Source organism: Elephantulus edwardii, unplaced genomic scaffold, assembly GCF_000299155.1.
Source record: "Elephantulus edwardii isolate Elephantulus edwardi_28Jun2011 unplaced genomic scaffold, EleEdw1.0 scaffold00172, whole genome shotgun sequence".
In the NCBI taxonomy this organism is placed as follows: Eukaryota; Metazoa; Chordata; class Mammalia; order Macroscelidea; family Macroscelididae; genus Elephantulus; species Elephantulus edwardii.
Genome location: NW_006399922.1, coordinates 2,306,545 through 2,323,528, shown reverse-complemented (window position 1 = coordinate 2,323,528; position 16,984 = coordinate 2,306,545).

Sequence of the window (16,984 nt, the reverse complement as noted above, 5' to 3'; positions counted from 1 at the left end):
TAGAGCCAAAGAGGAGAAAATAGAAGATTTCTACCAACTCTTGCAGTCAGAAATTGATCAGACATGCAATCAAGATGCATTGATAATAATAGGCCACTGGAACGCAAAGTTTGCGAACAGGGAAGAAGGATCAGTAGATGGACAACACGGGCTTGGTGAGAAAAACGAGGCTGGAGATAGAATCATCGAGTTATGCACATTCAATGATTTATTCATTGCAAATACCTTTTATAAGAAACATAAACTCAGGGTACACACATGGATTTCACCTGATGGTATGCATAGGAATCAAATTGATTACATTTGTGCAAAAACTCAGTGAAGAAGCTCAATATCAGCAGTGAAAACCAGGCCGGGTGCTGATTGTGGGACAGACCACCAACTACTCATATGCAAGTTCAAGCTGAAGTTGAAAAAAAATTAAATCAAGCCCACGGGAACCAAAATTTGATCTTAAGACTGTCCCACTCAAATGATTTTACCCTGAAATTTACTTTATTAAAAACTAATATTGCCATTCCTGCTTTTTTGGTTGCCAATTTCTAGGAATATTTTTTTTCTTCCTATTGATTTGATAACAGCCGCCAGGAAATCAAGAGACGAATTGCATTGGGAAAGTCAGCTGTGAGGGACGTCTCAAGAGTACTGAAGAGCAACAACATCAGGCTGGAGACTAAGGTGCACCTGATCCTTTATACTCAATAACTTACAAAAATTGAATACCTTGTTTTTCACACCAGATTCTTCCAGTTTCTCTCACCACACTTCAAACTGTATAATCCCATGATTAATTGCACCCCCCACGGACATTCTCATCCCTCTGCTTCCACTCTCCGACCTCATCCCCATGGATCCTCATACTCATTCTACAGTAATGGTTTTATAAAATATTTGTCCTTAGGGACTGAGTTAGTTCACTCAGCATAATGCTCTCTAGTCCCTCCTAAGTTAGGTAATACCATCACAGACAAGAGTCTCATAAGAAAAGTTTACAGAATACTCCTGGGCCTCCACAAGAAAAAACTGATAACCCAATTACAAAATGGAAAAAAGATATGGAAAGAATTTTCACAGAGGAAGACAATCAAATGGCCAACAGACACATGAATAAATGCTCCAAATCACTGGCAATAAGAAAGATGCAAATCAAAACCACAATGAGATACCATCTCACTCCAGTAGCAGCGGCAAAGTTTAGTAGGACAGCAAGTAATCAATGTCAAAGAGAATGTGGCAAAATAGGAACTCTTTCACATTGTTTGTAGGATTGTAAAATGGTGCAACCATTCTGGAAGGCAGTTTGGCACTTCCTCAAAAAGGAGAACATAGAGATTCCATATAACCCAGCTATTCCACTGCTTGAAATATACCCTGAGAAAATGAAAACTAAGGCACAAACGAAGACTTGTACACTAATGTTCATAGCAGTGTTATTCATCATCATAAGAACATGGAAACAGCCCAGAGGTCCAACAACATTCGAATGGAAATTATGGTACTTCATACAGTGGAATACTATGCGGCATGCAAGAGCAATGAATTTGTAAATTATTACTTCCCATTGATTTTTAATCTATGTTTATCCTCTTTTCTCAGGGGTGTCTCATGTAGACATATGCTGATGGATTTCATTTATTTTATCCTTCCTGCTATTATTTTTCTCTTAACTGATGCATTACAGCCATTTACGATCAGTGTGGTTATCAATATATGTGGTTTTATTGCAATTAGGTTCTTTTTTGTGTTGTTGATTACTTCAATCTATCTACTTCTTTATGCTGTCCCTGTGTGAAGGTCTTATTTTAGTTTTCTTGCAAAGTTGGTCTTCTTTCCACAAATTCCTTCAGTTTCTGCATTCCTGAGAATATTCTAATTTCTTCATCAAATTTGTTGGATAGTCTTACTGTGTTAAAAAGTCTCAGATGGAAATTATTTTCTTTCAGAAGTTTTTCTTCTTTTGATATTTTCATGAAAGTTTACAGAGACTTGGATTTCCATTCCTTCATTGTTGCACCTTTTCCACCCTGGCTACCTCTCACCCAAGTTATTTTTCTCTTCAAAAGAAAAATTCTTTCATTGCTCTACAATATCTCCTCCACTGCTCCACTTACTACGGAGCTCTTATTCGGTAATCTTGTCATGAAAATAATACTTAATCATATATTCCATTTAAATAGTTCTCACCCTCATCTCTTTCACGGCAGTGTACGTCATTTATCACTTTTTTTCTTAATTCCCCTCCTCCCCAAACCTGATGTCAGTCCCGTTTTACAACAGTGACATTATGCAGGTTTTGTCCATTTGTGACTGAGATATGTCACTCAGCATAATGTCCTCCAGGGTCACCCATTTTGTATAATATTTAATGAGTTCCTTGTTTATCAATGCAGCATAGTATTCCATTGTGTGAATATACCACTGCTTCTCTATCCATTCATTTGCTGATGGGCAATTGGGTTGTTTCCAAATCTTTGCTATTGTGAACAAAGCCACAGTAAACAAGGGTGTGTGTGTGTATATATATATATATGCTTGGGTGACAGTTCTGGTTTCTTTAGGGTATATTTCTAGCAGCAGAATTGTGTGGTCAAATGGTGTTTCTATTTCCAACTTTTCGAGAAAACACCATACTGCTTTCCATAGTGGTTGCAACATTTTACACTCTCACCAACAATGAATAAGGGTTCTAGTATCTCCACAACCTCACCAGCATTTGTTGTTTGCTGTTCCATTAAATTCTGCTATTCTTACTGGAGTGAGATGATATCTCATAGGGATTTTGAACATTTGTTCATGTGTTTGTTCGCCATCTGAATGTTTCTTTGGTAAAGAGTCTGTTCATATCTTGTGCCCATTTTTCAGTTGGGTTGTTTACCTTTATTTTGTTGGGGTGCTTGAGTATTCTGTTAATCCTAGATCTAAGTCACTTATCAGACATGTCATTATCAAATATTTTTCCCAGTCTGTAGCATTCCTTTTTACCCTGTTGGAGAAGTTTTTGTATGTGCATAGGATTTGTTTTTTAGAAGATACCATTCATCTATTTCATCCTCTCCTGGTTGTAGGCTTATTAGGATGCTTGGAAGACTGTTTATGTTGTGGATTAGAGCTTCTAGAGTTCTTCTAAGTTTTTCTCTAATGAAGTTTATAGTATTTTAGTTTAGTTTAGTTTTAGGTCCTTGATCTAGTCCTTGGTATTTGTGCATGGTGTGAGGTGTGGATCTTGCTTGACATATCTGCACATAGTTTTCCATTTTCCATTCGAGCACCATTTGTTTAAAAGGCTGTCATTTAAAAAAAAAAGAAAAAGAAAAAAATTTTAAAATAAAAAAAAAAGACTGTCATTTCCCCACTCAACTGATTTTATCTCCTTGTCAAAAGTCAGTTGTCCAAAGGTAGATGGGCTGAATTTTGGGTTCTCAATTCTATTCCATTGATCTATGGGTCTGTCTTTGTACCAGTACTACATTGTCGTGACCACAATGTCAGTGCCTCCTACCTTATTTCTCTTTTAAAGGAGTGCTTTGTTTATTCAGGGCCTATTTCCATTCCAATTGAAATTGGAGATTGCCTTTTCCATATCGTTGAAGACTGGAATTGCTATTCTTATTGGGATTGCATTGAACATGTAAATTGTCTTTGGTAGTACTGTCTTTTTCACAATATTGAGTCTCCTTATCGAAGAACAAGGTTGTTGTTATGTGCCATCGAGTCGTTTGCGACTCATAGTGACCCTATGTACAACAGCCCTAAACCCTGCTCTATCCTGTGCCAATCGCATTGCCTCTGAAACACCCATCCCGATTACCCCAGTCACTGAATCAATCCACCTCATAGAGGGTCTTCCCCTCCTGCGCTGTCCCTCAACTCTACCCAGCATGATGTCCCTCTCTAAAGACATGTCTCTCCTTACAACATGTCCAAAGTATGTCAGACGAAGCCCCAGAATCCTTGCCTCCAAGGAGTAGCCTGGTTTAACCCTCTCTAGGATGAATCTGTTTGTTTTCGTAGCAGTCCATGGTACATTCAATACTCTTCTCCAGCACCACAGCTCAAAGGCATCAATTCTCCTTCTATCCTCCCTAGTCATTGTCCAGCTCTCTGATGCATAACAAGTGGTTGCAAAAACCATGGCCTGTATCAGGCGCACCTTAGTCTCCAGAGAGACACGGTTGCTCTTGAGTATTTTAGAGAGGTCCCTAACAGCAGACTTTCCCATCGCAATACGTTTTTTTATTTCCTGGCTGCTGCTGCCAAGAGTTTTGACCATGGAGCCAAGCAAACTGAAGCTGTGAACAATCTCAATCTCTTCGCCATCCATCCTGATGCTACCGATTGGCCCAGTGGTGAGAATCTTTGTCTTCTTGACATTGAGGCTCAGTCCATACTGAAGGCTGCAGTCCTTGACCCTCTGCAGTAAGTGCATGAGGTGCTCCTAAGTTTTCAGTGAGCAGGGTTGTGTCATCTGCATAACGCAGATTGTTGATAGATCTTCCACCAATCCTAACGCCACGCTTCTCCTCATAGAGCCCAGCCTCTAGCATAATCTGCTCTGCATAAAGGTTGAAAAGGTATGGAGATAGGACACATCCCTGGTGTACACCCTTCCCAATTTTGAACCATGCAGTGTTACCCTGCTCTGTTCTGACTACTGCCTCTTGGTCCAAGTATAGGTTTCGCATTAGCACGATTAAATATTCTGGGATTCCCATTCTTCTCAGAGTCAGCCACAGTTTGTTATGATCCACACAGTCAAATGCCTTTGCATAATCAATGAAACACAGATAGACATTCTTCTGGTATTCTCTGCTTTCAGCCAAGATCCATCTAACATCAGCAACAATATCCCTAGTACCACGACCCCTTCTAAACCCAGCCTGGACTTCCGGCAGTTCTCTGCTGATGTGCTGTTCTAATCGTTTTTGGATGATCTTCAGCAGAATCTTGCTTGCATGTGAAATCAATGACACTGTTCTGTAGTTTCCACACTCAGTTGGGTCACCTTTCTTTGGAATGGGAACAAATATAGATCTCTTCCAGTCAGTTGGCCAAGTGGTTGTTCTCCAGATTTCTTGGCACAGCTTGGTGAGCACATCCAGGGCAACATCTGTTATCTGAAATACTTCAATTGGTATACCATCTATTCTGGGGGCCTTATTTTTTGCTATTTCCTTCAAAGCAGCTTAATCTTCTGCCTTTATCACCAGAGGCTCTTGCTCAAATGGCCTACAGTTTTCTATTTTAGTGGTGTCTTTACCTGGCTTTGTATCAAAGATAATGTTTGCTTCATAGAATGAGTCTGGGAGAATTTCATCTTTTTCTATTTTCTGACACATTTTATATAGAATTGGTGGCAGTTCTTCTCTGTATATTTGGTAAAATTCACTTGTAAAACCATCTGGTTGAAGGTTTTTGTTGTGGGGTTTTTTTTCTAGTCTGGAAGCTGTTTCATTAAGTTTCAATTTTTCTTTTGTATGGGTCTGTTCCAGTGTTCAGTTTTTTGTCCGTTTAGTAGGTTGTGAATTTCTAGGTATTTCCTCTAGGTTTTCATATTTGTTTGAGTATAATTTTTCATAATATTCCATTGTTAGTCTTTTTCTTTTAGTTGATTCTGATGTGACATAGTCCATTTCATCTTTTATTCAGAGTATTTGTGCCTTTTCCTTCTTTTCTTTTGTTAGTTTTGCTAGTGGTTTGTCAACTTGATTGACCTTTACAAAGAACCAACTCCTAGTTTTGTTGATGGTTTCAATTGTTTTTCTGTTCTCTATTTCATTTCTTTCTTCCCTAATCTATATAATTTCGGGGTTTTTAGAGGGTGTCAGGTTTTCTTGCTGTTCTTTTTCAATTTGCTGGAGATGCTGGGTTAGAGAGTCAACGGTCATTTTTTCCTGCCTTTCGATGTGTTTGCCTATTGCAATAAATTGACCTCTGATTATTGCTTTAGCTATTTTCCAGAGGTTTTGGTAAGCTGTGTTTTCACTGTCATTTGTTTCAAGAATTTTTTAATTTCATTTTTATTTCTTCTATTACCCATTCATGTTCAAGCAAAGTGTTGTTCAGATTCCAAATGGATGGGGTTTTTTCCTCCATTATTCTCATTATTCATTTCTAATTTTGTAGCACTGTGGTCTGAGAATATCATTTGTTTTATTTTTATGCTTTTTAATTTATTGATGCTTGTCCTGTGACCTAAAATGTGATCTATTCTGGAGAATGTTCCACACCTGTTGCAGAAGAAAGTGTACTGTGCTTTTTGTAGGGTGCATTAACCTGTAAATATCTATGATATCAAGTTAGTTTATTGTGTGGTTAAATTCTTCCCCTTCTTATTGAGTTTCTTTCTGGAACTTCTATTTTTTTTTTTCCTTGAGAGTGGTATATTGAAGTCTCCAACTACTATAGTTGTGTTGTCTATTGCCTTTTTTTCCATTTTGTTAATGTTTGTTTTATATAGTTTGCAGATCCTTCATTTGGTGCATATTTATTATTATTGTGTGTTCTTGTTCTATTGACCCTTTAATCATTATGTAGTGACCTTCCTTGTCCTTTGTGATGGTTTTTGCATTGAAATTTATTTTATCACAGATTAATTTCTTTATTCCTGCTTTTCTCTAGTTGCCATTTGCTTGGTATATTTTTTTTAAACCCTTTTATTTTTAACATATCTTTATTTTCACTTTTTAGGTTGTTTCTTATAGACAGTGTATTGATGCATTTTACTTTTTTATCTAATCTGCTACTCTTCTCGTCAGGATGCACTTAAATCATTCACATTCAGTGTGATTCTTGAGAGGCAAGGCTTTGTTGCTATCATTCTGTTGAGTTCTTTTTTGTGTTGTTGCTAGTTACCTTGGTCCATCCTGCTTTCTGTGGCATCTCTGTAAGAAGGACGTCTCTCTTTGTTTCCTGAAATGCTGGTCTTGTTTTTACAAAGTCCGTTAGGTTCTGCTTTTCTGATAATATCTTGATCTCTCCTTCATATTTGATGGACAATTTTGCTGGGTACAATATTCTTGGTTGACAGTTGTGTTCTTTGAGTGTTTGATATATGTCATTCCATGGTCTTCTTGCTCACATGGTTTCTGCTGAGAAATCAGCACTTAATCTCATTTGCTCTTCCTTACAGTTTAATCCTTGTTTCTCCTTAGCTGCTTTCAGAATTCTCTCCCTATCTTTGGTTCTAGCAAATTTGTTTATGATCTGCCTTGGTATTTTTCTTTTGGGATCTATTCTATATGGTATTCGCTCAGCTTCTGGAATATATATTCTCTCATTCTTCCACAACTTTTTCTGTGCCTTTACCTGCTTTTTCCTGATTGGGGAGTCTGATTATGTGCTTGTTATTTCTCTTGATGGTGTCCCACATTATTCTTAAGTTTTCTTCTTTTTCCTTTCTTTTTGATTCTGTTTTTTGTTCTCAAAGATCAGTGGTGACAATTCTAACTTCTGTTTCACTGATTCTGTGATCCATCTCTCTATCTCTGTTTATGTATCCCTCCATCATGTTGACAGTATCTGAAACATTGGGCCTCATATTTTTTATTGTTGTTTCTTGTTATTTCCAGAACTTCTAATGCCTTGTTTGTTTTATATGCTTATGTGCACTGTTTTGGAATTTTTTTAAGCTCCTCCTGGTTTTTGCTTGCAGTGTCCTTCAGTTCTTCAAGTTTGTCTTTTACCCATTGAAAATATTCAGTCATTTTTCTTTTAAATTCTGTGTCAGAAAATTCCATCAGACTTTCTGGCTTCAGGAAATCCATTGATACTGTGTCCCTTTTTGGGGGTGACATCTTGCTTTGGGCATGAGTAGGGTTTGAGGTGTTGTTGTTGTTGTTGTTGTTACGTGCCATTGAGTCACTTGTGGCTCTTAGCAACCCTATGTAGAACAGCCCTAAACTCTGTTCTGTCCTGTGCCAATCTCATGGTCTCCAACACACTCATCCTTATTACCCCAGTCACCGAATCAATCCATCTTCTAGAGAGCCTTCCCTTCCTGCACCTGCCCTCTACACTCCCAAGCATGATGTCCTTCTCCAAGGACCGGTCCCTCCCTACAACATGACCAAAGTATGTTAGACGAAGCCCCAGAATCCTTGCCTCCAAGGAGCAGCCTGGTTTAACCCTCTCCAAGATGAATCTGTTTGTTTTCTTAGCAGTCCATGGTACCCTCAATACTCTTCTCCAACACCAAAGCTCAAAGGCATCAATTCTCCTTCTATCCTCCCTAGTCATTGTCCAACTCTCTGACACATAACATGTGATTGCAAAGACCATGGCCTGTATCAGACACACCTTAGTTTCCAGAGAGACACCATTGCTCTTCAGTACTTTAGTGGTAGCCTGCTTTTTATGTGACAGTGCTATGTTAGGGATTTTCATGCTTGAGGTGTTAGCAGGTTCTTGATCTGAAGTCATTGCTCCAGAAGAGAATGGTACAGCTACCACGCCCATGTTTCTCTCTGAACTTCTGAACCAGAGGAAGATTTGTTCCAGTTCGGGGGAAAGGAGGAGGTCTGTAAAAGCATTGTCTTCTGTCACACAACTGTTGCAACCAGACTAGTCAAAGGCACTCCGGACTACAGGCAGTTAATTGATTGGATTTGAAGAGATGCAAGGTGTAGCCTGGAGATGCATGCAGGGTGGGCATATGTGCAGGGTGGGTGCAGGCACAGGGCTGGTGCATGTGCAGGACACACATGGGTGGGTACAAGTGGAAACCTGAATAGAAAACCAGCAAACCTTGGTTTTCCCTTTAAAAACTGGGTCTGCTGCCTCGCTCAAGCTCCAGCTGTCTCACTCTGTTCTGCTTGAGCTTAAGGGGCCTCACGTGGTCCAAACAGTAATGAACTCCACAAAGTACCTCACTCAAACTCTAGCTGTACGGCTTGCTCCCCAGGCTTACTCCCCATGACTTGCTTATCTCCTGGTCCGGTGTATCTCCTGGTCCATGTAGCTCCAGAATTTTGTATATGTGATCTCATTGTTTTCTTGCTTGATTTTGTGGAGAAATTGGAACTTATTCTTAGTGGGTTTCTTTATAGGTAGAACTCTTTGTTTTTCTCTAGCTGCTTTCAGTATTCTATCCTTGTCTTTTATTTTGGAGAATTTGACTGTGATTATCTTTCAGTGTTTTTCTTTTGTTATCTGTCCTGCATGGAGGCCACTCAGCTTCTTGGATGTTTATGTTATCAATGTACATAATATCTGGAAAGTTTTCTTCTAGTAACTCTTCCACAATTTTCTTGGTATCTTTTGCTGTTATTGTTTCTTCTTGTTCTAGAATTACAATTACCTATATGTAATGTCCCTTAATGGTATCCCACATAAATCTTATGCTTTCTTACTTTTCTTTCCTTCTTGTTTCTTATTTTTTTCCCTCAATCAGATTAGTGCTGAGGGTGTTGTCTTCTGTTTTGTTGATTCTGTGTTTTATTTCTTCAATTTGCCTCATTTCTTCTTTTCACATTTTGACAGCTTCTGCGATATTGGTCTTATTACTCTGGATTACAATTTCTTGTGTTTCTTGTCTATTAATAGACATTAGTTTTATCTATTTTCTCTTGTATTACTTGTTTTTAATTATTTTAGAGATTTGTGGATTCCTTCAATTTTTCATATTTTTCTTCCATTCTGTGAAAATATTTGAATGTCATTCTTCTGAATTCCCTTTTGATTAATTCCATCAGCCTTTCCTCTCCTAGGAGATCCACTGATTCTGTGTTTTTTTGGTGACATCCTGTATTATGTGGGGTTTCATGTTTTCTCCTGCTTTATGGATATGTTGATGTCAATGCTATTGTAGATTTTATAGCATTTTTTTCTTCTGTCATGTGTATGATAGCCAATAGGGCATCGGTATGGTTATCTGTTCACTGTTTGTACAGTGCTCTTGGTTTGGGGGAAGGGGTATCAGAGATGGTTGCCATCTAGTGCTGTACTGATCATATATGTGTGATGTGCTCCAATGAAATGTGTGGGCACTCTAGTATAGGGTGCTGTGGGGTCCACAAGAGGGTAGTACAACTCACTAAGAGGCTGGCAAATTCTTACCTTTCCCTTGGTGGAGGAAGTCTTTGTGCCTTTGTCTGTGCATACAGTGTATCTTCTGGTTCAAGCAATTTTTTAATCCTTGACGCTCTATGAATCAGGGACTCTTTGTGAATTGGAGTTGCTCTGCCATTTAATGATTCCCTCTATTAATGTGCCTTTAAATTTTGACCTGTGGCCACAGATAACCTCAACTTAAACTTGTTGAGCTGGCATCACACATGGTCAGCTACAAGACTATCAAGCAGGGTCTCTGGAGCCCACTAGGCTAATGTTGGATGTGGTGTGTGATGGTGGTGAGTATGACCTGAGTTTTCCTTTGGTGTTTCTCTAAAAATTGATTCCTCGAATATGTGTGGGTCTTCAGATTCATTGTAAGGTTTTACCAACATGAAGGTCCTTCAAGCAAAATTATCACACCTTGTATCTGTTTGACTATAAAAGAAAGACCCTCTGGGAATAGATTATGAGATCCTGTGCTGCCAGATCTCAGAGAAAGGAATGCTTTCTATAGAGTATATGACTAACTCCACATCAAGGTTGGAAGAACTCCTGTTAGAAAGGCAGCTTTATAATCCAATATGGATTCTAGACTCATGTCAAGACTTAAAATAGAGTTAAGATTCCACATTTAAATAATTCTGTTTACATACCGCTGAAAATTATAAAAAATGATGGAGCAATATGTTAAAAGAGAACTGCCAGATGTGCAGGCTGGATTTAGAAGAGGTCATGGTACTAGGGATATTAGAGCTAATGTAAGGTGGATCTTGGAAGAAAGCAAAGAATACCAGGAGAATGTCTATCTATGCTTCATTGACTATGCAAAGGCTTTTGACTGTGTGGATCACAATTAGCTAAAGCTGACTCTGAGAAGAATGGGAATCCCAGAACATTTGATTGTGCTTATTTATACGGAGCCTATACTTGGACCAAGAGGCAGTCATCAGAACAGAGCAAGGAGACACTACATGGTTCAGAAGGGGATCTGTCAGGGATGTATTTTGTCTCCATACCTTTTCAATCTGTATGCAGAACAGATCATCCAAGACACTGGGCTGTATGAGGAGGAATGGGGCATCAGGATTGGTAGAAGAGCCATCAACAATCTGTTACACAAATGACACACCCTGCTAACTGAAACTGAGGAGGACCTAAAGCACTTGCTGCAGAAGGTCAAGAACTGAAGCCTTCCTACAACCAGGAGAAGATAACATAGATGAATGGGATCTTCTAAGACTCAAATCCCTATGCACATCCAAAAACTTCTCCAGTAGGGTAAAAAGGGAAGCCACGGACTGGGAAAAAGTATTCGGTAATAACATATCAGATAAGGGACTTATATCCAGAATTTATGAAATACTTGAGCACCACAACAAGATAAAGGTAAATAATCCAATAGAAAAACGGGCACAGGATATGAACAGGCACTTCACCGAAGACGACATTCAGATGGCTAACAAGCACATGAAGAAATGCTCGAAATCCCTAGCCCTAAGAGAGATGCAAATTAAAACAATTATGAGGTATCATCTCACCCCAGTCAAAATAGCAAAATTTAACAGCACAGCAAGCAACAAATGCTGGCGAGGTTGTGGAGAAACTGGAACCCTGATTCACTGTTGGTGGGAGTGTAAAATGGTGCAACCCCTGTGGAAAGCAGTATGGCGCTTTCTCAAAAAGTTGCAAATAGAGATACCATTTGACCCAGCAATTCCACTACTGGGAATATACCCTGAAGAGACCATAGCCAACATCCAAGCAGATATATGCACTCCCATGTTTATTGCAGCTTTGTTCACAATAGCAAGGAGTTGGAAACAACCTAAGTGTCCATCAACAAACGAATGGCTAGAGAAGCTGTGGTATATTCGCACAATGGAATACTATGCTGCATTAAAAAACAGGGAACTCATGCAATATTATTCAAAATGGTTGACTCTGGAGAACATTATGCTGAGTGAAATATCCCAGTCACAAAAGGACAAATATTACATGATGCTACTGTTGTAGAATGGGACTAACCTCAGGGTTGGGGAGAGATTGAATAAGATGTGTTCAATAATGTGTACTGCACTGAAACAGAGGAGGGAGGAAAAAAAAAAGAACTGAAGCCTTCAATATGGATTGAAGCTCAACATCAAAAAAACAAAGATTCTCACCACTAGGCCAATTGGCAGCATCAGTATGGATGGTGAGAAAATTGAGATAGTTAACAGTTTTAGTTTACTTGGTTCCTCAGTCAACACTCCTGGTAACAGCAGCCAGGAAATCAAGAGATGAATTTCATTGGGAAAGTCAACTGTGAGGGATCTCTCAAGAGTACTGAAGAGCAACAACGTCAGGCTAGAGACTAAGGTGTGCCTGATCCAGCTATAGTCTTCACAATTACGTGCTATTCATTAGAGAGTTAGACAATGACTAGGGATGATAGGAAAAGAATTGATGCCTTTGAGCTAGGTGCTGGAGAAGAGTGCTGAATATACCATGGACTGTTAGGAGAACAAACAGGTTTGTCCCAGAGAAGGTGAAGCCAGAATGCTCCTTGGAGTCAAGGATTCTGAAGCTTCATCTGACATACTTTGAGCATGTTGCAAGGAGGGACTGGTCCTTGGAGGGGGAAATCATGTTTGGGAGAGTGGAGGGATGGCACAGGAGAGGAAACCCTTAATGAGATGGATTGATTCTGTGATTGGGGTGGTGGGAATGAGTGTGTCAGAGACAGCAAGGTTGGCACAGGATAGAGCAGCATTTTGGGCTCTTGTACATAGGGTCACTATGAGTCGCAAGTGACTCGACGGCACATAATAACAACAACAACAACATATTGCATGCCTTTGTTTCTAAATGTAACTATATATTTGAGTTGTTCTTGTCAGTTTTATCTCAGTCTTACACACATACACAAACACACACACACAATACTCATGTATATATGTTAACTGTTGTTGCTGTTAAGTGTCATCGAATCATAGATGACTCTTAGCAACCCTATGAATGAAAGACTTCAACACTTGTATAACTTTTGACGTATGTCTAAGCTCATAGAGTTTCCAGATGCTACTCCTGCTTTCGCCAAACACTGTTCACCATGGGTAACCATTATCACATTTGACACACCAGTGTCATAGTGTTTAGCATCACAGCAACCACGAGTTACCTGTGTACAGCAAATTGACAGACCAGAGAGTACCCCAACAATTTACTATTTAAAGATTTGTCATTATGAATAGTAAAAAAATGAACAAAAAAGAGGATATTTCTATTAAATGACTGATGCAAATAAAAAAAATATTATACAAAATTTCCTGGTGGCCTAATAGAAAGAAACTGCACTGCAATACTGAAGGCATGCAGTTCAAATCCACCAGCTGCTTTATGGACAATTTCCTCCCAGGCAATTAATCACCTCTGAAAACCAACTGGAGGGTCAGCAATTAGTAGGTTCTTACTCGATGGTACTCAGCAGCAGCAGAAGCAGCAGCATAAAAGAGAAGATTGCTGTTAGCCAGGAAAGAATGAAGAAGGGAAAATGGAATTTCACTTATATTATGAAGGACCATTCTTATTTAAGTAAAGATAAGGAAGAATGCTAAAGAATATTGTGTGCAAAGAAATCAGACAGGAACTATAGAAAGCCAGTTAATTGACCATTTTGTTTAGCATCTAGAATTTTTATAAACTTTGACCACTTATACACTGTATGCTTTTCTATAAGAAAATCTCATTTCCTAAAATTAACTCAAAAGAAACAACAATCTGAACTTATTAATTGGCTAGAGGGGAAAGGTAAAGTTGTCAAGGAAGGCTATCAAGACTCAGGAGAGTAGCACGTCTGCTGTGCAAGCCTATGCATTCCTGGAGACATCAGAAGCTCAGTAGTATGCAGTGGAGAGAAGATTTGCAATTCAGCAGCAAAATAACTGGCTTCCTGTTGGTTGAGCTTTAAAATGAATGACTTTTTCTTTATTTGTTGCCATGTGCAAAACCTGTGATTTTTAGTAATTGCTTCCTTAGTCATTTCCTTCAGATTAAATTTGGTCTGTGATATTTTAAGATTCGTCAAAGAACACGTGTACATATGGGCAGGCACAGAACTGAACAACAACCTCTGGTTGCAATGGTGCAACCCACTGACAACCAATTTAATCAAGGGGGGATTAAAAATATTCACCACAAGTAACTGATTTTCAAAAGAAAATTCAGCAGGAACAAACAGTCAGTTGTGATGAAAATCCCCTGAATCACCCCTATCACTGTGTTTTCTAGCAACTAACTCCTGACTCCTTATAGCGTAATAGCCAAATTACTATCATTATCCTGCAACACAAGTAGCATATCAACATTATTTTAAACATGGAGTTTTTGCATAATCTTTCATTACTGTAATTCCGCTTCCCACTTGGAAATGGAAAACAACAACAAGCTGGGATCTACCCCTAAAAGAAAGGTCACCAGAGAAAAAAACATAAAAATACTATTTGCATGTGAATATACTAAGAGACATGTGTTTTACATTCAAATATACTCTTGAAATTCATAAATACCTTCTCTCCTGCTTTATAAATCTAGGCAAAAGAGACATGACCTACTGAGAAAATAATGCTAGCACATAATGATCATAAGGAATACAAATAAGGCCACTTTCCTTTGAAAGACCTAAGGCCTTCTATAAAATTTTGTTTGTATTGTGCCCATTGTGAAATGGATCCCACTTGTGCAGCCCATGGCCCAGCACCTCCTTAGGCACAGTTGCCAGTATTGAAAACGAAACACAAATCCTGGTTCCTAGTCATCTTGTCTGCAAAAAGAACAGGTGTAGCTGCCATTATTTGTGCTGTTGCTTTTAAAGGCATTCAAATGGGCTTACGAACCTATAAAATTAGCGGGTTTGCCAAATAATCAAAAGAGTCCTTTGGTATTTGGGATCAGCTTCCTTGACAACAAATTTGAGTTTCTGGTTTGAAATCTAAACTTCCTCGAAAGCAAACCCATCAAAGAGTTTATACTGTTGTTAAAAACTTAAATATTTGGGGAAACATCAGAAATCAGTATACTTATATGTGATGGATTGAACTGTGTCTTCCAAAACACAGATATGTAATGATACGATGTTAAAGCTCTCTAATGATTCCTAATGATCAAATAAAACAAATAACTGTAAAAGGATTAAGGATTTAAAGGTAGAATTCAACATCCCTTTAATCCCATCACAGTCTATTCTGATGTGAGGGATGGGGTCTACAATAGCTTTTATCTCAAGTGAGAATAAGAGAGATGTAAATGAATCAAAAGTGGGAGAACTGCTACCATTAAGAAAAACTTCCAGAGTGGGTGTGTCTTTTGGGCCCCAGGCTCCTGCAAAAGGAAGCTCCTTGGCACTGGAGAGGATAAAAGCATAAGGAGATTCCTAGTGAATGAATGAACGGCACAAGTCTTTCCCTCGAGGTGGCATCCTCAATTTGGTATTTTAGCCTCCTAAACAGCAGAAGAATCACAGGTTAAAGACATCCATTTATCTCTGTTATAGAAGCAATAGAAAATGAAGACATTGTATGATAGTGGGTTGGTTTTTGTTTGTTTGGGGGTATGGTGTTTGTTTTTGTTTGGTTTTTTCAGTAGATACAACCCAAATTGTGCATCATCAAAAAAAAAAATATGGAAAAAGCTTCTGAAGAAGAGATAGTGAAAACAAGCTATATAGAGAGGATCCAGACAGGTCCAGAAAGTCATTGTCAATTTCTTTCAGAAATTTTGTTTCTCCAGAGACATGAGTCAGAGCACACACAAGGTTTCAGCTTCAGTTATAAACAAATTCATTAGGGCCATGCCACATATACTAAAAGGCAGCTTCAAGGCAGATCCTGGAAGTCCTTCTTCTTGAGAAATTCTGCACACAATCAGGCTTCAGATGAGCTCAATGTCCAAGCTACTCCCTAGGCTACTGTTTGACCTGAAGGCAACTCCAGGGAATCAGTTCCTGAAAGGCTCAAGGTTCAAAAGGACACTTAAGACAAATGACCTGAACAGGTTCCCTCAACTCCAGATCCAGAAATCTGGATTCCAAGAGGAGTAAAATAGTTTCTTACTGTTAATCTTGGATATAATAGGTTCAGTTGGGGCACAGGTCCAGTATTAGTTACTTATTTCACAAATCTCAAATCTCCAGCAAAGCAATAAAGAGCCCTGGTGGCAGTATGTGTAACATGTTAGGCTATTCACCATAAGGCTGAGAATTTGAATCTGCCATCACATGGAAGGTGGATAGGTAGTCTCCTCCTATAAAGATTTATAGCCTCAGGAATCAGATGGAAACACACAATGGATCCAAATTGACTCAATGGCAGCGGGCAGAGGGCTAGCAAAGCATTAGAACTTATACTGTTAATTCTAGACTACCCAAATTAGCAAGAGTAAGTAAAGTTTTGGAAGAGAAGCATTTCGTTCAAGCTTAAAATCTATGTGACAAGAAGACTAAAGTAAAATGTTGTTAAGTGCCATCGAGTTGAATAGGTCCTGTGGCATCTTCATCAGCCCTCACACACTTGAGCCCTTGCTGTGGTCATTATGTGAATCCATCTCATCAAGGGTCTTCTTTTGCTGACCCTCACACTTCAAGTTTGATGTCCCTCTCTAAAAATACACTTGCCTAGGAAAAGAAACTATTGACAATTTGAATCTTTTCTCCATCTATCATGATGCTGCTTATTGGTCAAGTGGTCAGGATTTTTTCTTCTTCTTTATTTTGAGATGCAATCCATATTGAAGGTTGTAGTCTTTGATGTTCTGCAGCAAGGGTTTCAGGTCCTCCTCACTTTCAGCAAGCAAGGTCATGTCATATCCCTAGTTGATGATGAGTGTTCCTCTGACTCTGATGCCACATTCTTCTTCATAGAGTTCAGCTTCTCGAATGATTTGTTCAGCACTCAGATTG